The following is a 22,518-nucleotide window of genomic DNA, read 5'->3' as shown; positions in this document are numbered from 1 at the left end:
TCTGGATCTTCAGCTTCCAATATCCTCTGCCGTGGGTCAGGGAATTGCCCACATTGAGCACACGGTGAGAGCTGCGTGATCCGAACAGTCCATTGGCACCACCCTGCACTGGGCTGTCGACGTGCTCTCCTTCACGGAAATCCGGTCAGTGCGACTCCTGGCCTGTCCCCGCAGAAAGGCGTATCCCCTCTGCGGCTGGTGTGAGCTCGGGTCAGAGGAATAGGAGGCTATCGCCCGCCCTCCACTGGTTCCATTACAGAGAAACACGTCCTCTAAGCCGACCTCACTACAGACCTGCGCCAGGTAGTGCTCATTGTAAAAACGTTTCCTCTGATGGTTGAGAAAAAGGGACCAGCGGTTCTCAGGCCGGCTGACACAATTAAAATCCGCCCCAACACCAAATACTGTGTGGTCCAGAGGACGGGAGCCAGTTCCTACCATAGATCTTTCCTTTCACACCTTAACATCAAGTGCCTCTGAATCCCTGCCACATTGCACATGCCAGATGCCCCTTCCCCAGTACTGTCATCACTCAGCTTTGCAGAGGAGCTTTCCTCCCAAGTCCCTGCCCCCTCTGGCACCATCTCTGAGGGCCGTCCTGCCTCACTCCGTTCCTGCCATTTTGGGTCAACCGATAAGTCATGTGGGAAAGACAGCTCCCATCTCTCATCATTATAGGTCAGGTGGGCCAGCCTAAGGGCAGAAGCCCCTGCTCTCTGTTGTCCTGCTGGGGAGCTCAAAATCAGGTACTTGACTCAGGTAAAGGTGCTGCTGCCCTCCCAGAGAACAAGCCACCGCTGCACAAAGAGAGATGAAAGAACCTGCCAAAGCCTGGGACTGAACCAAGAACCGTTAGATCTTCAGTCTAACGCTCTCGCAACTGAGCTACTTTGGCAGCTGTGTGGCAGTTTTTTGGCCTGTTGCTTCTCTGCCCAGGATGTTTTTGCAGCAGTCACACACAAAAAGGACATCATTTTGAGTGGCCCATGAACACAAGACTCGCTTTTTCCTGCCTTGCTCAGCTTGACTTGCTGCCTCACCCTGTTCCTGCCCTAGTGCCCGGGCTGACCTGGTGGTGGAAGGGGACTGGGGGCCAGTGGTGCGGGGAGGAAGTTGAGCTGGACCCTGAGCTAGACTAGACCCTGGCAGTGAGAGTCTGGCCACCACCTGCCACCCCACCCTGTTGTCCTGGCTTCCCCCACTGGGCGTCATTTCGGGAGGGAAGTGGGGCTTCCGCCTCCCCTCCCCGATTTTCACACCGCAGAGGAGTGCGAACAGGAAAACGAACGGCTGCTCCACACCCCCACCGGAGGAACCCGACGCCCTTAGCTGCTCCCCCTGCTCCCCCCCAGCTATGCTAGTGAGTGGAAGCATCCTGTGCCCATCACACAGAGCTCGATTAATCAAAACCCTCTTCTTACACTGGACCTGCAAGCGAGGGGGCGGCTGGCACAGCACCAAGAGTCTAACCTGTGTGGCAGGAGGCGGCTGACTCCCGCAGCCTGCTGGGGAGCTCCCAGAAGTTATTAAGGGACAGAGACTCCTCAATGCCCTTAGTAACAAGGGTTTGGGGGTCACTGAGGCCAGTAAGGGGGTCACTATGTCAGTCTTATAACCCTGGGTGTCAGGTCACTGTGCAGCTTTGATCTAGAGCTCAGATCCCAACAACTGACCAGCAGCCCACAGCTTCCCCCTGGGTCTGCCCCACCTGGTTACTCCTTACAGGCCGACCTTACCCCCCTTCCAGCCCCGGATTTGCCCCCTAATCATCCTACTGCCGCTCAGAGCCACAGATGTGGAGGTGCTGAAGGAGGGAGGGGTGACTCTAGGGTAGGGATCTTCTCTAAAGATGGCTGGCAGAAAGGTGGTGCTCAGCTCTGTCAGCCACCTGCCCAGTAGCCTCGCTGCCAGGGGATGCAGACATTTCTGTAAGGCCATTAAATGGGGTATTTGGCTTCTGAATGAATGTGAGGAATGTGCAATCCTGAGAGGGAATTTCCATCCTTCTTTTTACTGCTCTTCAGGGCCCCAGTGGCCTAATGGATAAGGCATTGGCTTCCTAAGCCAGAGATTGTGGGTTCAAGTCCCATCTGGGGTGAAAAACTCCTTCCTCCTTGTAGATTGCAACAAAGCCTTGGTGTTATTTTCACCAAGGAAACTGGGAGACGTTTGAACCCAAAGTGCTGGATCTTGGGAGCAATCCCCCAGAAACAGCATCTTCCACTTGACAAATGCTTTCTAGTCCCATCAGTAGCAAACACTTAATACTAGTGTTTGTCTGAGAATAGAGGGAAGGGGAGTGTTTACTCCGACACCTCAGTGAGTGAAACAGACAGAAAGAGCAAGGCTGTCCTGAAAGAGAATGGATCTGTCTGGAGACAAAGCAGAACCTGAGAATGAGCAACAGTGTGAAAAGAAGAACTTCAAATGTGTGTTTGGTGTTAGATAGGTTGGTCTGACAAATTTCAAGAAAATACCAATGCTCGTAGACTGATGCAGACACTGGCTGCTTCTGATCTTTTACTGAGAATTCATTGAGAAATATTTTCCTTAACTATGTTATGGAATATTAGGTGGGCTATGAAGGCACCATTCCTCCTGCTTTCGCCCTTCGAGACAACACGGCTACATGGCGTGTGGCCAATACTCACCTTCCAGTCAACTGCTAGAGAAGACAACACAGACAGGGATGGCAGCAGGGCAGACTGGAGCTCCACGGAGATGGTGGGACCAGGTCTCATCAATGGGGAGGTGGCCACCCCTGCATGCACAAGGCTGAGCCAGTAAGTGCGGCGTGTGCTCCACGGTGCCCCTACTCCCTGCATGTGGTGGTGGAGGGCAGTTACTGAGTTCGGTTGGTTTGGCAAATTTAGGGCTTGGCTACACTTGCAGAGGTAGAGCGCTGGGAGTTAAACCACAGCAGGGAAACCGCTGCCGTGTGTTCACACTGACAGCTGCAAGCGCACTGGAGTGGCCACTTTAGCAGCTCTGGCAATGCCACAGAAAGCAGTGCACTGTGGTAGCTATCCCAGTGTGCAAGTGGCTGCAATGTGCTTTTCAAATGGGGGACAGGGATGGAGTGTGACAGGGAGTGTGTTGTGTGTACGTGGCGGGAGCGACAGTGTGTTTGGGGGGCTGAGAGTGTGTCAGCATGCTGTCTTGTGTGATCAGACAGCAGCAGACCCCACCACCCCCATACACACTCACAACAGCAGCATTCCACACTAATGGTTGCTTTGTCCCAGAGCAGATAAGCAGCCGGCTGTCAGAAACGGAGCTTTGAAAGGGGATATCCGCATGCCTGCAGCCGATTTCAAAACAATGACCAGAGTGGGCACTTGACTTCAGGGGATTATGGGACTTTTCCTGAGGCCAAACACAGTGCAGTGATGCAACACATCATCCACACTGATGCCCGGGTATTTCAGCAAGGCTCAGCGAGCTTTATACTTCTCATGGAGGTGGATTACCAGGAGCGCTCCATGTACAGAGCCCAGGTGCTCCATGTGCAATGCGAGTGTGGACACCTCAGGAGTTAGGGCGCCCGGGGCTGCTTTAATGCGCTCTAACTTGCAAGTGTAGCCACGCCCTTAGACTATGTCACTTGTGTGACTTACTTGTGCTATTGTAATAAATACAATAGACGTGCAATGGTCAGAAATTGCACCAGCATAGAAGTATATTGCAGGGAAACCCTAAGGAAATTAAGAGTTTAAATTATCCTCCACATGTCCCGCATCCCACTAAAATGAATCCAACCCACAGGGCACATGGGCAGACGTATCGCTGTCAGGATGCTACATTGTTAGCACAGTAAATGAAGCTGCAAAATAAATGATGTTTAAATGACCTCACTCTATTTTTTACAATCCTGTGTTAAGAGGTAATAGGTACAGATGGACACCAGGCAGGGTCGCTTGGAGGACGAAGCCTTTATGCTTCCATCTCCCACCACTGTCAAGTTTTAGCCAATTAGGACAAGTCAGCAAATAAGAACAACTTCAGGTCTCAGTAACTGCTGCAGGTAGCAAAGTCCTACAGGGAGCAGTTTCTGGCACCACACCTGTGCAGCTCTGCTCCCTGGCTCTTCTTGGGCTCCTGCTCTCTCCTTAGCTCTGCCCCACTCTGGCCCAGGCAGTTCCAGCTCCCACGGAGGATGGGACCCCCTGGCCTGGTGACTCCCTCATTACACTGCCTGGCCTGTCAGTGCGGCTAACTTGGAGCTTTAGCCTCTCCCCAACCCCCAACTCCTTCCCGGGGCTCTAGCTGAAGCCAGAGCATTGGCCTGAGTGACCAAGAAGAGGTTCCAGCTGTGAAGAAAGCAGGACTTGCAGCACAAAGTGAGCACAACCACGAGGGGACTCAAATCCTGAATCATCCGATCCACAGGGAGATGCCTTATCCTTTAGGCCACATGATGAGGGGGTCTAAGCTCTTCTTTGGTAAAGCCGGACACTGTGTTTCTCAGGTCATCTGCTGAGGGGGCCGAGACTCTCTGGGCACAAGAAGTTAAGTTCCCAGCAACACATGAGACTTAATTGTATGGGGCCAGGTGCAGGGCTTTGGCAGGGAGGCTCGGGCATGGGGGATTGAGGTGCAGCGGATGGACCAGCTGTCTAGGCACAGAGATTTAGTCTCCCTGAGGAGGAGGAGGAATCCTGCTGACAGGCAGTGGCTGTGCAGAAAAAGAGGAGGGGTTCCTGGGACTTTTTTTGCCTCTCTTTTGCCTGCCTGCTCACTCGTGCCTGCACACTGGGATAATCACTCTTGTGGTGAATGGTGAAGCTGTTTTCTAACAAGCCCAGGTAGCTCAGCTGATAGAGCGTCAGGCTCTTAATCTGAGGATCCAGGGTTCAAGCCCCTGTCTGGGTGCTCAGCTTTTAAGTTGCCTTGTGTGCTAGGAGCCAAACTCTGTTCACAGCCACACAGGGATTCCCAGAAGCTGTGGCCATTTCCTGGAAAGGTTCCTTTCCTTAGCAATCAGGAGAGAGGCCACATCTGCAGGTGCAGATAGCGCAGTCTCTGGCTGTCAGGAAGCGCTGTGGGGCCAGGTGCTGAGAAAGCTCAGAGTGGGAGCAGCAGAGATTGAGGGGAAGAGAGACAGAGAAGCAATGACAACAGAGCACAAGTGTAAAGGGGGCATCTGGTCTGGCTATTGTGGGGAACTTGCCTGGTTTATACATGACCCTGGTGGAATTGGCCAGCGGGAGGATCTGAGTCCCCACCCTCTTACCCAGAGGCTGCCTGACCTCGAGGACTGTTAGGATACAGATATTCAGGCCTGTCTGCAAAGGCCTGTACTTTAAGAATTTAGGTGTATTTTTATCACTTAGCTAGTTATAAAGATATAAAAGAAAGAATAAAAGATCACTGTCTGTCTGTGTAATGGCCTTCTCTTACTGTGACAATCTGAGGCCTGGTTCTTCAGCTAAGCAGCAAAGGCAGCCATAAGGTGGGAGGTGTATGGTCACATCCTCACGTTCCCAACTAGTCACATTGAAATAAGGTGCTATTGGGCTGTTAGGAATACAATCCTGCCCTGATATTCCTATCACCTCCAGAGAAAGGGAAACTTAGTTTGGTAGCATCCTGTCTTGCAAGAACTCACTTATCAATAGACACAGCTGGAAAACGCTTATGTCTGTATAGATGTAGTTGTGAAATCCTCCCTTCTGTATTGTTTTGTATGTTTATTTGCATGGTCTCTGTCTGGTTCTGTGATTGTTTCTGTCTGCCGTATAATTAATTTTGTTGGGTGTAAACCAATGAAGGTGGTGGAATATAATTGGTTAGATAATCATGTTACAGTATGTTAGAATTGGTTAGTTACATTTCAGTAAAATGATTGGTTAAGGAATAGCTAAGCAAAACTCAGGTTTTACTATATAGTCTGCAGTCAATCAGGAAGGCGGGGGGCGGGGAATGGGAACAGGGACTGGGGATGGGGGAATTGGGATCCTGTTTTGCTACAGGGGGAAATGGGAACAGGGGATGGGAACAGAAACAGGGACACAGGCAAGGCTCTGTGGTGTCAGAGCTGGGAAGGGGACACTAAGGAAGGAAACTGGAATCATGCTTGCTGGACGTTCACCCCAATAAACATTGACTTGTTTGCGCCTTTGGACTTTGGGTATTGTTGCTCTCTGTTCATGCGAGAAGGACCAGGGAAGTGAGAGGGTGAAGGAATAAGCCCTCTAACCCTGTCATTTGTTGCTCTAGGCTCCATATGTACGTGCACATTCACATCCCACTCCTGACACAATCACTGTTTTCTATCTGACGAAATAGCCTAATTTCAACCTCTCCTGTAACATTACACCACCAACTATTTAGCATTTGTATGAGAGAAGTTGGAGGGAATTCAAACATCTTCAAAAGTGGTGCATCTAGAGCCCCTAGCTGGGTAAATTCCAAGCTCCTTACCCACAAGAGTCTTGGCGTGGCTTGAGGGGGGCAGGCTTGGCTGGTCAATATAGAGGGGGAGGGAGAAGGGTACATTGACAGTGTAGAATGTGAGACTCATAAGCTGTGGTTATGTGCTCTGAGAGTTATCCCCTTGCTTTCCATTTAAGGTCAGGGAGGGATATTATAACCAAGTGTTCTGGCAAAACTTTTCCCCCGACCTGGTCAGTGAATCCTATGGTGAGAAACTTTCTGTGCATTTCAGTTTCTTGTATTGCTGGATGGGGCCTGAGGTGCTTAAAGGGAAATGTCCATGGAAAACTTGGACATCACTGTTGTCCGAAAAAAGGCAGGTGTTAGACACAATCGCTTCTCGTATTCCCGTGGAATCCGAGTCTAGCTGAAGAATTTCTGTCTATCCTAGAGAGAATCATTCCATTGTAAATTCAAATGCAATGAGATATTCAGGTCGAGTCAGCGCCTTTTAAAAATATTTACTGAGCAAAAAGCCATTCTTTGCCTTGTTGATAAGGACAAGAAGCCCTCTTTTCCTTTCCATTTCACATGCAAAATGAATGGAGATTTTCATTGAAAAACTTCTGTTTTTTAAGGGGAATTGAACCCAGGCCATGGCTGTTAAAACACCAGAACCCACTGCTTAAAGCACCAGGGAGGGCTGTTTTTTTCTGACAGCCAGTGTTGTTTTTCTCAGCCTCCTACTTCACCAATGTCAGACTCTGAGTGCAGTTAAGCTCTGGAATAGGCTCCCAAAGGCATCTGTGGTGTCTCTGTCCTCAGAGGTTTTTAAGAACAGGTTGAACAAACCTCTGTCGAGGATACTCTGCATATACTTGGTCCCATAGACAACCTGCTCTGGCTCTATCTGCTACCTTCATCGTGTTTGGATGTAAAGGTGGGAAATGATGGGGAAATTGGCCCCTCTTTCAAGTTTAAATGTTGTAACTTCTACATCTAGACCGGGGTGGCCAACCTGAGCCAACGTAACTGCCAAACGTGCACCTTTGTATGCAACTGCTGAGTCAGTTTTGAACCTTGCTACCATTATCATTATCCCTTTGAAAGAATGATGGTGATGGACACTTGGCTCTATATCCCAGAGTGCCCTGGACATCTGCAGGCTGCATTAGCCAATCCAACCATTCGGCACTTGCAGATGGGCACCTCTGTATTGTGCCTGAGTCTTGTACAGCTATGAATGGCTGGTAGATGCCGATATTTTCCTGTCTTTTTAACCAGCACTAATACCCAGCCAGGCCAGGGCTGGGAAGAGAGAGAGAGCAGCAGGTTTCCCTATTGTGGCCGTCTCACTTTTTCTTGACTAGCTTCACCTCTGCACCAACTTATACTTTCCACATGTGAATCTGGCTAGCTCAGTTGGCAGAACATCAGATTTCTAATCTGAGGGTCCAGGGTTCAAGACGGTGAAAAACTTCTCACTGTGATTATAAAAACCTGTCTTTCTGGAGTCTTGTTCAGTGTTATTCTTTCTCTCCAGGATTTTGCCTTTCCTAAGAAGGGCCTTTCTGTGGGGAGGATTGAAGGAGTAACTCCTTGACATCCCCTCTGTCCTTGCAGGCTGGAGGAATAAAGTCCTCTGGGCATATGGCATGTTCCTCCCCTGCAGACACAAACATGCAGAATATTCATAAGGAATTAGAATTAGAATCCACCACTTTCCTTGGGAGCTTGTTCCTGTCGTGAATCATCCTCGCTGTTGAATATTTGTGCCTTAGTTGTAATATGAATTTGTCTCTTTTCACCTTCCAGCCATTGGGTCTTGTTATGCCTTTCTCTGCTCGATTAAAGAGCCCTTTCATACCCAATATTTTCTCTCCATTAAGGCCCTTCAACACTTCAGTGAAATCACCTTTCAATCTTCTTTTGATAAGCTAAACAGGTTGAGCTCGTTCAATAGCAAAGAGCCACCAAATGTTCTGAGGGCTGGAGAAAAATGTCTTCTAGGGAAAGTGGTGGATTCTCCATCTCCTGATGTCATTTAATGAAGACTAGATGCCTTTCTGGAATTTGTTTGTCCCAAAAGTACCTATTGTGTCATACAGGAGGCCTGTGATATGCAGGGGGTCAAATCAGATGCTCTAATGGTCTCTTCTGGCCATAAAGTCGACTAATTTCTGAAAAACTGAGTGTAGCAGTGGGAGCAGCATCTGATGTTTTCCTGTCTACCCAGCTTGCTTCCTAGAACGAACGCTCCTTGAGTGGGGTGATCCACAGGGAGTAGCTCAAACCTTCAAAGTGCCTGGCCAGGGGCAGGACATTAGCACAGCAAGAGAGGGGTGTGGCAGTGACATCAAAAAGGCCTTTTACAGGACCTCAGACTATTGGTCAAAGGTGGTGGGGAGGTGGTGACCTCACAGAGAGATGATGACATCAGCCAGGCAGGAGAGGGGCAAGGGGACAGGGAAACCTCAGAGACCCCTGTAGCTTTGCTTCAGCAAGTCTCCTTCTCCAGGTCTCTGAGGACTGAGAGAGTATTCGGGTTCAGGCATGTGAGTGCCAGGAGGAACCTCTTTCGCGTTTTCTCCTTCCCTTTTAGTGATTTTACTAGAAAACAGAAGTCCCTGTTTAGAAGGTAAGAGCCTCCTCGAGGGAAGGGGTGTCATGGGTGTGTCACAGTTCGGATGCCAGTAGCCCCCCTACACTGTCAGGAAGTTCCCACCACCCTGCTCTGTGTTCACAGAGCGGGAGAGAGCAGCATCCACGGCAGTGATTTTCTCCTGGCTGCTGGAGCAGAGCAGCAGGCTCAGCTGTCAGAACTTCGCAGAGCAATGAAAGGGGAGGGGCCCATGGCTCTGTAGCAGGAATGCAGGGCAGGCGAGTTCACAGCAGGCATTGTGGGATACTGGGGAAGGCCAGTTATGGTGATATAATGAACAGCAGCGTCTACTCTGTCACTTTAAGTTTGCTGCAAAAAGCTCTAGCCCTCTCATTGAAGTCGTTTTATTTTGTCAGCAAAACAGGGCAGTTTTGTCGCCAGACGTGGCATTGCACTGTGTACACCAGCCACAAGCTACCGACCGAGAGAGTGTTGTGTGTTTTTTCACACACCTGAGCAATATAATTCTGCTGAAACAACTTTGTAGTGCAGACCTGGCCAAATATTCACTCACACACAGCTTGCAAAGAAAACCTCACCTGCTCCTCTGCTTTGCAAAATCCATACACAAGCAAAGCTTGTCAGGCCCTGGTGGTGATGGTAGGGAGTCGGGTGTGAGCAGACAGTGTGTTCTTGCTACTCACAGGCACCATGGCTTAGCTGGCTAAAACCTCTGTTTCATAAACAGGAGATCCTCAGTTCAACTCCCAGGGGTGCTTTGTTGACTGGTTTTTGGGGCACCTGCTCTTGGCTACTGTCAGAAGACAAGATTCAGAGCTAGATGGGCCTTCGGTCTAGCCCAGTGTGGTTTTTCTTATGGTTTAAATAACACTCACAGGCACTGATAATAGAGTTACTGAACGTTTGGGAGTTAGGAGCGGGTAGGTCAGTGGTCCAGTCCCCACACTGATGACACCCTCCCTATGGGACAGGAGCAGGTCTGAGCTCTCACACCAAATGCTCATTGTGGCTGCCAGAATCTGTGAGCAGCTTGTTTAGTTTACGCCAAAGGTTGAGTCCTGCTTTGTGCACCGTGTGTGAGAATGAAAATCCTAAACCGCCCTTTGAAATAACGAAAGCAGCAGGACGTGTTATTGTCCCTGCCCCAAAGCAGACAGACCAATGGAGAAATGCCGTTGAGTCCAAGGTAATACTCCACTGCCATTTTACCTTTTTTGCTTGCTAAACTCCTTCTTATCTGCCCGGCCCAGGCCATCCTCTGCCTCAGCTGCTGCTCCCAGCCTGCTCTAGAGCCAAACACGCAGGGCCCCCAGGGGAACAGAGGCTGGGACAGGGCAGCAGCCTGGGCTGGGCTGGGAAGATGCTGGGAGTTCTCGTTCCCTGAGAACTGGCCTGGCTCCCTTCTCAACAGCAAACAAATCAATTCCACGTCCCCTCCCCAGAAAAACCAGCCTGGAGCCAAGGGCAGCAGGGGACGATTCCCTCCAGTTCCCACCGAGGCAGGAGAGAAGCCAGGGTGTTTCTAGCAGTGCTTATGGAACTGGCGTGGGGAAACCAGCCTTTAATAACAGGCAGTTCCAGTTTAAGCTCAGTGTTTTTAACAATTTTTACAACATTAAATAACCCTTCAATCGTGGTGTCACCATCCATAAAATTGCTTCAGCCTTATAGGTTCCTAAGTGCACAACTAAACATCTCTTCAAATCCAAGGGAGTGGAGATCAGTCAGTGTTCAGAGTCATCCCCCATAGAAGAACCATGTTGTGGTACATACTGGCCCCATCATGTGGCCATGGCCTTTCCCTCCTCTCTGTTAAAAGTTTTGGTATTTTGCACAGAAACTTTCTTCCCTCAGGAGACACCTGGGAACCAGGGCTGCCAGGCAGACAAACACCCTTAAAAGGAGGCGTAACCTGTCAAAAAGTGATCTCCCTCCTTCAGTTCAGTGACACCCTGGAATGTTACTTATCCCAGCAGAGCCAGAGGATTGAAAGCAGCTACATCAAACCCCTGTGTAGCTAAGAGGAATGAACACAAACACTCCCTTGTATCTGAAGTGATGTTTAGTTTTACCCTTTGTTAACTACAAGACTAAAGGGAAAGGCAGTGGTGGTGCCAGATATAAAGAGTGAAACATGAAACAATCACCATAGTTATGCCCATAGTGACTGCAAAATCTTTCTATATACTTCTTATTATCATCAGTGTATTATTTTCTCTGCTGTCTAGACATTGACTGGACCTTGACCAAGAAATTTGGATCTTGATAAAATAATCGACTATCCCTGGTTAAGGCAATGGACTTGATACCCACTCGGGTGTCTTCACGCAGGTTCAAGTACTAACAACAGTGGCTGCCTTTTAGCCATAGCCTTTAATCAGGGCAATACATTGATACCAATTCCTGTTAAATAATTTCTCAGCCAGAGTCCCTCACCCACATTCCTTAGGGCATTGGGCCACCATGTGGACGTTTCATTTCCCACCTCAATTTCACACAGAGACACAATTTCATTTGCACAGATCCATGAACAGCAAAACCTCCCTGTGTCTCTGGTCTGAGCCAGGGTATTCGATTCCAGTGAACCTTCTGTCCTGCAATGGCGATGGCCAGACAGAGGGGACGTGGCACCTGCCAGGGAGATATTGGCTCGGCTCTTTCTTTCTGCTGCTGTTGTTAGTCCATGAAACATCAGGGATGGAATGCAAGGCTGAGTTCATGCATCAACCCCCTGAAATAGTTCAGTGCCCCAGAGAAATCCTGACCCCGGCTAGTGGCATGATATGGTGGAGATTTGAATAGGAAAGGGACTGTCTGAATTGTCAGTGTGGGGAATGAACAACAACCTATAGCAATGTCATTCACACAAACACACTCTCATCATGCTCCAGCTGGAAGGGAAATGGGCAGGAACTCTTGCTGTTCAGCCATGGACACACTTACACTAATGCACAGCCGTGAGTGTGCTAGGGGAGCTGGTCTGAGCAATTTGAAGTGACAATTCTGTGAGAACAGAAACATTGTGTAGTGAAGCAGCTGTACATCAAGTAGTTGTGGCTGAGTGATTAAGGCGATGGACTAGTAATCCATTGGGGTCTCCCCACGCAGATTTGAATCCTGCCAACTATGGAAGCATCAGTGTATTGTCATTGCTGTTGTCTTAGTGCCTGAGTGTCCATGGAGCAAGATCTGGTCTCACTCTGAGGCTGTCTACACTTAAAATACTGCTGTAGCACTGTGGAGTAGACAGTTGCTACAGTGACTGGAGGGGTTTTCCATCCCTGTAATAGCTGCATTGGCAGAACAATCTTTCCTTTCGTTTAGCACTATCTAACCATGGCTTAGGTCAGCTTAATTATACTGGTTCTGGGGGTTTTCACACCCTGAAAGACGTACTTGTTAGAGGGTTTATCCCAACACCCTCCCATTCCCTGGTCCTTCTCGCGTGACCAGAGAGCAGCAATGCACGAAGTTCAAAGGTGCAAACAATTCAATGTTTATTGGGGTAAACTTCCAGCAAGCAATGATTCCAATTTCCTTCCTCAGTGTCCCCCTTCCCAGCTCTGACACCACAGAGGCTTGTCTTTGTCCCTGTTCCCATTCCCTGTTCCTATTCCCCCCCTTAGCAAAACAGAATTCCCATTCCCCTACCCCCATTCCCATTCCCCCCCTTACTTCCTGATTGACTGCAGACTATATAGTAAAACTTGAGTTCTGCTTAGCTATACCCTAACCAATCATTTTACTGAAATGTAACTAACCAATCCTAACATATTATAACATGATTATCTAACCAATTATACCCCACCACCTTAATTGGTTTACACCCAACAAATTAATTATACAGCAGACAGATACAGTCACAGAACCAGACAGAGATTATACAGACAAGCAATAGGAAAGTGGGGACTACAGTGATAGAACAACAAAGAAATGAGGATTTCACACCCCAGCTATTGACCTGTGAGTTGTTCCCAGACAGGATGCTGTCATGGTAGAGGTTGTGGGTGCTGGTTGCTTAACTGTCTGGCCCCCAGGGCAGGATTTTGAGGTTCACCATTACTGTTTCAGAATGCCAGCACCCATCTTTTGTTCACTTAAAATGTGAGCAGGGACATTACAACACTGCAGAACTCATGGAGCTCCAGGAAACGTGTAACTTTAGGTCTGGGTGAGTGTGTCTAAAAATCAGCTGTGCTGTAGAAGGTCTCTAGGAGTTGAAAGAGATGTGCCGTCTTGACCTCCCTAAAGAGTCCATCAACTATTAATGAAAACTAGGGTTGATAAGTCACATTCTTTGTAGTATCAGGATGGTTTACTGGTCTAAAGTGCTAGTTATAAGACTCATTTTTCCCAATCCCTTGGGTGTTCTGGTCTCTGCATGGAGATGTGGTTTCAAATCCCACTCCTGACATTACCATTTAATTCTATCGGGAGAAAATGGCCTCACTTCAATCTCCTTTGCAATAATAGAACCCCATTTGCTTAGCTTTGCTATTCCAGTAGTTGTGAGAGAAGCTCCAAACCAGGGGGAAACAGGGCCTGTTCTCTCGACCGATCAATTTTTTGTCTTTCTTCATTCCAAGCCATTTTCTCAGATACGTCCGTATTTCCCACACTTTTATGAAACTTTAGGGTCATCATTTAATTGCCACACAACTGTACTTATGAAGTAAAGTGAAACACAATATACTTTGGATATTCTTGCAGAAGAGTTTTGCTTTCTGACCTGGAACTGAACAAGGGCTACCAGAGGGGGACAATGCTACTCCCTTTTCTTGGCTCATCCAAAAAACATACGTTTGTGGTGCCCTTTGTTTCCTTGTTCTTCAAACACCTGTCAGGGATGGCCTAGGGAGACTTCGTCCTGACTCTTGGGGTCCCTCCCTGCCCTACCTTTCTATAGGATTCTGTTGTGGGGGTTTGTGCTGTGTCATTGTTCCATGCTGAGCTGTTTTGCACAGTGTCACTTTGCACTCTGACACATTGTTTCGTGCTGTATGGTTTTTGCACTGGCTTGTGTTGCGTTGGTTTGAGCTGAGCTCTTTTGCAGTGTGTCATTTTGCCCCATGGGGCGTTCATTTGCATGGTGCTGAACTGTCGGGCTTTGCACTCCTACGTGTTGTCACTTTGTGCTGTGGAATGTCAGTTCACGCTGAATTGTTAGATGTTACATTGGGGTGTTTCCACTTTTGTTGTTGTTTATATTATATTGCGATGGCATCGAATCACAGATCTGTATGGCTGCAAGGGCCCTGGAGAGGTCATGAAATCCAGCCCTCTCTGCTGAGGCAGGGCCAAGCAGAGACGATGCGTGAGGGCCATGTGGGGTCAAGTGCCCAGAGCAGCTGGCCCAGGCAGGGAGCAGAAGGAGGGAACCAGAGCCAGAGCAGGTTGTCTATGGGACCAAGTATATGCAGAGTATCCTTGACAGAGGTTTGTTCAACCTGTTCTTAAAAACCTCCGAGGACAGAGACACCACAGACACCCTTGGGAGCCTATTCCACAGCTTAACTACACTCAGAGTTAGAAAGCTGTTCCCAGCATCTAACATGAATCTCCCTGGCTGCAGATTAAGCCCATTACTTCTTGTCCTACCGTCAGTGGACATGGAGAACAATGGATCATCGTCCTATTTATAATGACCAAACTTTTCTCTTTGCAGACATCCGTTAAATGGTTATTATCCCCTCTTCTTGCCTGGGGTAGAATGGAAGAGGAGAAATTCCTTTCTTAACAGAGGATGCAAATGTCAGTTTGTTCTCTCTTCATGTTTTACTGAAGCTCAGAGAGAGGAAGAAACATGACCGGCCGAAGAGCATAGAGAGTTTGTTTCATTTTGGTCTGTAACTATTAGCAGAAGAGTGACACCTAAAGGCTGTCACTACCACCCACCATGGGGCTTGGATTTATGATGGTGGGATTAAGAGCATCATGCTCTACCAACTGAGCTAGCTAGATTTAAAGTCAGTCAACTGGCCAGTCGCAGTGTAGAAGGAGCCTTGAGGGTGTTTATTTGTGAGCTGAGGTTCCCTGTCTGACATTTGCCTTCTTTCCTGGTTTGTTATATCTCCAGCGAGCAAACCGGAACTGTCACAAGGCTGGTTAGATGCTGCGTTCTAGACCAGAGAGCTGGGGTTGATTTAGCATGCTGCCGCCATCAGCTCGTCAGAGTAACCAGGGTGGGAGGGTGGAATTTAGGATTCTCCCACCAAGGGGAGGTGCTGTTGGACTCATCTAGTGGGGAAGAGTCTGAGTCTGAGTTCCCCACACGCCACACACACATTTTCACAGGGAATCAGGTCCCCTGGGGAAAAACTCAAAAGAAGCCCAGGCCCAGGAGTGTCAGAGAAGGGAATCACTGTTTGCCTTAAGAGGTGGGTGAGGGAAACCTGCAGGTCCTTAGATCCCTCCAGTGCCTGATAGAACCATTTGTGGGGAAGGTCTGGGGAAGCGGAGGAGAACAAGGAGATGGGAAAAGGGCTTGCAGCTGTTGTGCAATCCCCATGCTCCCAGCAGAAGGGTCCGGGGGAATCAGCACTCAGAACTCACAAGATGGCAAAGCTCAGAGCCCCATTACACGGAGTCAGAATGTGATCAGCTCACACCCAGGGGGAGCAACACCCCTCCCTTGGTCTCTGTGCCAGAGCTCCTATCAGCTCAGTGTCCTTCCTGCAAGAGTTGTCTGTTGAGAGGGTTGCGATGGGGTAAATGAAGGCAGAGGAGGATTGTTCCTCATGGGGTTTTTTTGTATGGCTCTGTGATCCTGCTGGAGGGAGCATGATTTGAGTTTGTTTCAGTGACTTGGGTTGGGCTCAGGTTGTGACCCTGAGTACAGGGATTCCTGCACTTTCTGCTCCTAGCCCCTCAGGGAGTGGACAATGGAGGGGTTTCAGAAAGTGGCTAGAAAGTAGCCTAAGAAAGTGTAGCATAAGTGAGAAGAAAAACAATATCACCAGCTCCCTGGTAGTCTAGTAGTTAGGCTTTGGCACTTTCACTGCCAAGGTCTGGGTTCAATTCCCAGTCAGGGAAAAGTGACTTTAAACCAAAAAACCTTCAGTTATTCTTTACTTGCACTGTAAACAAATCCATGTTATTTTCCTGATTCTCCCATCTTCCCAGTGTCTCCATGGAAGGGCCGGCTCCAGGCACCAGAGCAGCAAGCAGGTCCCTGAGGCGGCTAATGGAAAGGGGAGGCACAAAGGCAGGTCTGGCCCTCTCAGTCCCTCTTGGAGGGAAGGACTTGCCACCGAATTGCCCCCAAAAGCAGTAGTGGTAGAGCTGCTGCCAAAGTGCTGCAAATTGTGGCTTTTTTTTTTCACTTGGGGTGGCAAAAACGCTGGATCTGGCCCTGCTCCATGGAAGACAATTTGTTAAATCCTAGATGAGTGGAGTTCTATCAGTTCTCAGCCTGAGTCCTTAGGTCTTAATCCTGAGGCTATTGTCTCATCATGGGGCCATTTCCCGCCTCTCTTTCATACAGACGCACAATTTTCCTTGCACAGACACAGGAACAGCAAGATCTTTCTCTGTCCCTTGTGCAAAGAAGGGGGCCAAATTCCATGGAAACAATGGACAAGCCGGGGGCCCTGGGCACATCCAGCCCTGGCTGTGAGATGTTCCCTCCCCTCTTTCTTTATGCCCCTGTTATTTCATGGATTGTCTGGGATGGGGGAAAAGCTGCGTTCACTCCAGGTGGAGGGTAGAAAGGACCCTGAAAATCTCAGGCCCCAACCCCTGCTACCAGGATCACTGAGGTTCTGGGGATTTGAGTAGATCCACCTCACTAACCACCGACACAGGCTAACCCTGCTGCAGATAGAAGGGAAACAGGGAGCGATTATTTGCTGTTCAGCCATGGAAACAGTGACCCAACTGCACTGCAGTGAATGTGCTGGGGAAAGCTGGACTTCACAGGCAGGTGGAAATACCTGGAGCTCCCCACCCCGCTTCTGCCACCAGGGTGAGGTGTTGAGCTGCTCACAGCGTCCCCCACCATGACCTTGCAGCAGGGGATTGCAGCACCACCCACCCAATAAACTCAGCCCTCTCCCCTGCATCTCTGCACCCTGAGTCCAGAGCACAAACTCCCTCTGCCCCACACATAGAATCTGGCCCTGCTGCAAAGTGACCCCTATGAACAACTAACCTCCAGGAGAGCAGGTCTGGCCCTCAGAGAGGGGAATGGGCTTCTCGTGAAGCTTATACGTCACTGGATGTGCTGGGAACAGGAGGGCTCTGAGTGTAACTCATAATACACACATCCCATCTGGGGATGTAGCTCAGTGGTAGAGCACATGCTCTGCATGTATGAGATCCTGGGTTTCATCTCCAGGCTCATTTTTTTCACCCTGCTGCTTTGCTCATGCCCAGAGGGGATGTGGCCCTGCAATCTCCCTGCAGGAGTTTCAATCCTGCTCAGTGAGGGGCAAGTGCCAATTGCATGGAAGGTCAGGGGCGGTTTCTGCTCCTAAGTCACCTCAGTACATGTAAGATTCCCACCCGCTGTGCTGCTTGGGACAAGGGTAGATGAGAAGGGCGAATCCTCCAGCACTGGAGGGAAAGGTCCCATCTGCACAGACTGAGAGGCAAAGAAACAGAGGGGCAGTCAGTGCTCAGAGAGGTCAGTGATTTACACCCACCAGGGGACACTGTCTTTTTCAGTATCACAGGGGTAGCTGTGTTAGTCTGGATCTGTAAAAAGAGACAGAGTCCTGTGGCACCTTATAGACTAACAGACGTACAGGAGCATAAGCTTTCGTGGGTGAATCCCCACTTCGTCAGATGAATGGAGTGGGAATTCTGTGCCTGGCTAGCCAACTACAAAAGCAGTTTCTCCTCCCTTGGTGTTCATACCTCAGCTGCAAGAAGAGGGCCTCATCCTCCCTGATTGAACTAACCTCCTTATCTCTAGGCTGATTCTTACCTGCATATTTATATCTGCACCTGGAAATTTCCACTACATTTATCTGATGAAGTGGGGATTCACCCACAAAAGCTTATGCTCCAATATGTCTGTTACTCTGTAAGGTGCCACAGGACTTTCTGTCTTTTTGAGGTGAGTGCAGCTTGCTTGGGATGGTGCTGACGATGGATAGAAAAAAGGATGGAGTCAATGACAGATGAGACCACAGAAGGGGAAGAGGAATGGCAGCCCCACAGAAAGTCCTGGGTGTTCAGATGCCCCAGTTATTGCACCCTGGCCTGTCACAGGGAGAGAAAAGACACCGAGGGACCCAGCCCCCCTACAGTGATCCCATGGACAAGAACCTGGTTGGGAGTGGGGTGAAAGCTCCCTCTGGGCAAAGGGGAGCTGAAACCCCTCAGTGTCCTGGAATTTAAGCAATGGAAGCTTCAAACCCTGCAGGGATGTGGGCTGAGGTGCATCAGCAGAAGGTTGGACTGGACAGGGGCGGCAGGTTTGTATAATTTTTGGTGGTGCCCAGAATGGGATCAGGTCCTGCCCCGCCCCACACACACACACAACTGCCTAAGGCTCTGGGGGAGAGTTTGGGTGCAGGATCTGGGCTCAGTCAGGGGGGGTTGAGGTGCAGGAGGGTGTGTGGGGGGCAGGGTCTTGGAAGGAGTTTGGGTGTGGGGCCTGGGTTGGGGCAGGGGGTTGGGGGTGCAGGAGGTGGTGAGGGGTGCAGCATTTACCTCGGGCATCTCCCAAAAGCAACCCACACCCCACCCCACCAGCAGCCCCTAAGTGGGAGGGCCAGGGGTGTCTCTGCGCACCGCTGCCCGCAGACTCCACCGCCGCAGCTCCCATTGCCACAGATGACAGAGTTGGCACTTGAGGAGGGAGCAGCGCATAGAGACCCCTCCCACCCCAGGGGCCACACGGATGTGCCAGGCATTTCCAGGAGTGGCGTGCCACACGGAGCAAGGGCGGGCAGGAAAGTGCCTTAGTCCCGTTGTGCTGCTGGCGGTGGTGGCGGGGGTCCCCAGGCCCTTTTAAATTGCCCATGAGCGGCAGGCAGGACGAGGGAGTGGAACAATCCCAAGGGCGTAATGTTGCTTTGCACAAGGATAAATCTTGGAACAGGAAACAAATGAAATGGCAGCAGAACCTAAGGAATTAAAAGCGTCCGGATTCTTGTGTGTGCATTGACTCCGAACGGAAACTGTAATTTGACTTGCTTTGTGTCTGCGGCTGCTAAAATATCAAGGCAAAATCATTCCAATGATTGTGACCCTGGATTTGAGGAGGCTTTGGTCTTATTAAAATGTAACTAGCATGTTACACTTGTGTTCTTAAAGGTGGCTTCCCCAAACAATATCGAGTTGTTCTTCCCACAGCTGGCTGATGGGGGCAGCAGGGGATCTCCCCAATCTGGGGGGATCTCTGTGGGACCCTCCATTAGATCTCCATCCTTTCTCCCCCTAACCACACACACCACTCCCCACCCCATTATCAGTGTTTTGGAGCGACCCCTCCCTCCCTTTATGGGATACAGACTCTGTGACAGAGACTGACTGGGGCTCCTCTCTGCACGGCCCCAGTGGGGAAGGAAAGAGACTGGCGGCGGGGGGGCGCGGAGAAGCTGGGCAGAAGGAGTCAAATGGGGCTAAACAAGAATCGAGGAGATTTTCTTCCTGTTAAAATGTCCTGGAGTCTCATGGCTGAAAAGTCACATCTTGAGTTAGGTTTGATGCATCAACCTTTCAATTACCAGGCAAAGGTGTGACCCACAGAGACTGATAACTGCCTGCTTCCCAGCTTTGTCTAAGAAGCACCTGCAGTGGTGCAACTGGTTAGTGCAAATGGGGATACTGCTGGGGTTATGAATTCAAGCCTTATCTGGAGCACAGGTTTCTATTACCTGTGTAGTTTCCCCAACTTGCTTTGCTTAATCCCCATGGAAAATGCCCTACTAGGAAAAGGAGAGTAAGTTCTAAAAGGTGGAAGTAGGTGCACAGCTTGGAAACAGCCCCCTGTGCTGCCATTAGTTCCAGTGGATTGTTCACTGGCAGGGCAAACTGATTTCTTTGCTGCTGTGAAAGCTGCCAGAAAAAGTCTCTGGTCACCAGAGCTCCCTGCGTCTTCCAGCACAGCCCTGGCTCTTTCCCTGCCCCAGTCATGGCTGTAGAAGGGTCCTAGATGCACTGAGCCTAAAGTTTTTCCAAGCCTTCTTAGCGCAGTTGGCAGCGTGTCAGTCTCATAATCTGAAGGCCCTAAATTCAAACCTCAGAGAAGATGATGTTTTTTACTCCCGGCTTCAGATTTTCTACAGGAAATCAGAGAAAAGAAACTAGAGGAGAGTGGTTTCTAGACACCCTCCCACCCATCTCACACACACAGACTTTTCTAGGGCATTAACTTTTCCTTCTCTGTGGAGTTTCTATTCTCCACAGAGCGAAATAAAACAGAAACATGCAAGTCTAAGCCTAATACAGATAAAACTCTCATCCTCAGAGATCTTCCAATAAGCTTCTTTTGCAGACTAGACTTATTTATAGTCTGGGCCCAATCTTTTCATCTGGTACAGTCCTTGTTCCAGCTCAGGTGGTAGCTAAGGGATTTCTCATGACTGCAGCCACCTTTCTTCTGTTTCACCCCCTTATACAGCTTTGGTACAAGGCAGGAATCTTTCATCTCTCTCCTGGGGAAAAGCCCCAGGGTTAAGATGACCATGTCCCCTGGTACAGGAATCCATATGTCCTGTGAGACCCCAAGCCTTCATTCTTCCTGGCCTGATTCACAGATGGTGCAGGACAGAGCCATCTCCAGTCAATTGTCCTGGTTAATGGGAGCCTTCAAGAGTCCAAACCACTATTAATGGACCACACTTTGCATCATTACAACAGGACCTTAGAGTTATAGTTCATATTTCTAGTTTCAGATACAAGAATGATCGGTTCATACAAATAGCATGAACACACACAGTAGATTATAAGCTTTTTAATGATACTGTACAAGAGACCTTTTGTATGAAGCATATTCCAGTTACATTATATTCACATTCATTAGTATATTTTCATAAAATCACATGGAGTGCAACGTCACAGCAGGGAAAGGGTTTTACTGCGACACCTGGGAGCAGTTGAGTTTCATGTTCAGGCTGTGGTATGAGTTCCTCCAGGTTTCTCATAAGCACACAGGGACCTTAGCAGGTGCTCTCAATACAGGAATGGCCCAGACATGATAAAATGATGGAGATTGCATTTCCCTTTTTTATATTTGTATTTCCAATGACATTTCTGTTTGTGATTTCGTTTTGCTTTGTATAATTGTGTTTTCTCCTTATTTTGATATTTAACAGGCTAACTCTAACAGCTAATAACGCGAGACTTCCAAGCAGGGCCTGGGCGAGTGGAAAAGAACTGTAAGAGATGCTGGTTTTCGAGCTTAGATAAGAATAGAATGCAGACTGTAACAGAAATTGCTGAGAGAAGTAAGAGAACAGAAAGGAATATGTACAAACAAAATACCGTAATGAGTAACATCTGCATGTCACAAAAGGTATAAATGCTTGCCTTAACTGTTTATCTAACCGAGACCTACCTCGGGAGGGGAAACTCTGACTGTGTGTACTCTCCCGACTAACTGCAGTTGCTCAAAATAAACTGCATAATATAACAACATTTAACATCCCTGTTGTGGGAAGAACAACTCAATAGCCCAACACTGTGGCATTTAATTTAAAAAAGGGGAACTATGCAAAAATGAGGGGGTTAAACAGAAATTAAAAGGTACAGTGACTAAAGTGAAATCCCTGCAAGCTGCATGGACGCTTTTTAAAGACACCATAATAGAGGAGGGACTCACCACCTGGCCCCTCCCACTGGTGACTCCGGGAATTAGCTCTGTCCAGTGGAGCGCCCCCTCCTGGTGGTGTCCCGTCCATCGTTCTGCCCTCTGTTGCTGTCTCTGGACCCGCGTTGCTGCCAGCTCAGCGGCGTCCTCTTCGAGGCCACTGCCCTCCGGCAGTGCCCCTTAGTCCATCTGCACCCCCTTCCGGGGGTCGGTGATCAGCAGTCCTACACCCCAGCCACTATGTCCAACTGCCCTCTGAGTCCAATCCCTCTTGTCAGGGATCTGGGGTAGTACAATGACCGCTCCCTACGGCCATTGGCTGGGTGTACTGCAAGGAGGAAGGGTGGGGGACCCAGGCCCGCCCTCTACTCTGGGTCCCGGCCCAGGGACCCTCTGGCATCAGCCTCGCTGTCCTTCTCTCCCCTCCGCTGTCTGTTTCCCTGGGCTGCTTCCCCTATGGCCCCTTGTACCCGCTAGGCCCTTCCCTTCAGGGCCTACAGCCTGGCAGGCTACGGGCTCAAGCTCTCTAACCTCCCCGAGCCCAGGCCCAGGCCAGCACTGCGCTGTCCGCGGTGCTAGTCTCCACCCTTGGAGACTGACCTTCCCCCCTCAAAGGCCAGGGACAGACTGACTGCTCCCTTCCTGCGCAGGCTTTATATATGTCTGAGCCTGGCCCTGATTGGCTGTCTCCAAACTGGGCCCTGATTGGCTCACAATAAGACCTTTTCTGATTGGCTCCATGTCTGCGCAGGCGCCCTGG

At 49.5% G+C, this 22,518-nt stretch overlaps 3 non-coding genes across 3 annotated transcripts; all 3 read left to right on the top strand.

Moving 5' to 3' along the window:
- Window positions 1-2,025: 2,025 nt before the first annotated feature.
- Window positions 2,026-2,098, top strand: TRNAR-CCU. The gene has a single exon. It is a non-coding gene; the product is annotated as a tRNA-Arg (tRNA).
- A 9,947-nt stretch (window positions 2,099-12,045) lies between these two features.
- Window positions 12,046-12,127, top strand: TRNAT-AGU. The gene has a single exon. It is a non-coding gene; the product is annotated as a tRNA-Thr (tRNA).
- Window positions 12,128-15,958: 3,831 nt separating this feature from the next.
- Window positions 15,959-16,030, top strand: TRNAE-UUC. The gene has a single exon. It is a non-coding gene; the product is annotated as a tRNA-Glu (tRNA).
- Window positions 16,031-22,518: the final 6,488 nt, after the last annotated feature.

This window comes from Mauremys reevesii, linkage group 12, assembly GCF_016161935.1.
Source record: "Mauremys reevesii isolate NIE-2019 linkage group 12, ASM1616193v1, whole genome shotgun sequence".
In the NCBI taxonomy this organism is placed as follows: domain Eukaryota; kingdom Metazoa; phylum Chordata; order Testudines; family Geoemydidae; genus Mauremys; species Mauremys reevesii.
The sequence above is the reverse complement of the archived record's forward strand: the minus strand, read 5'-3'. Positions and strand labels throughout refer to the sequence as shown.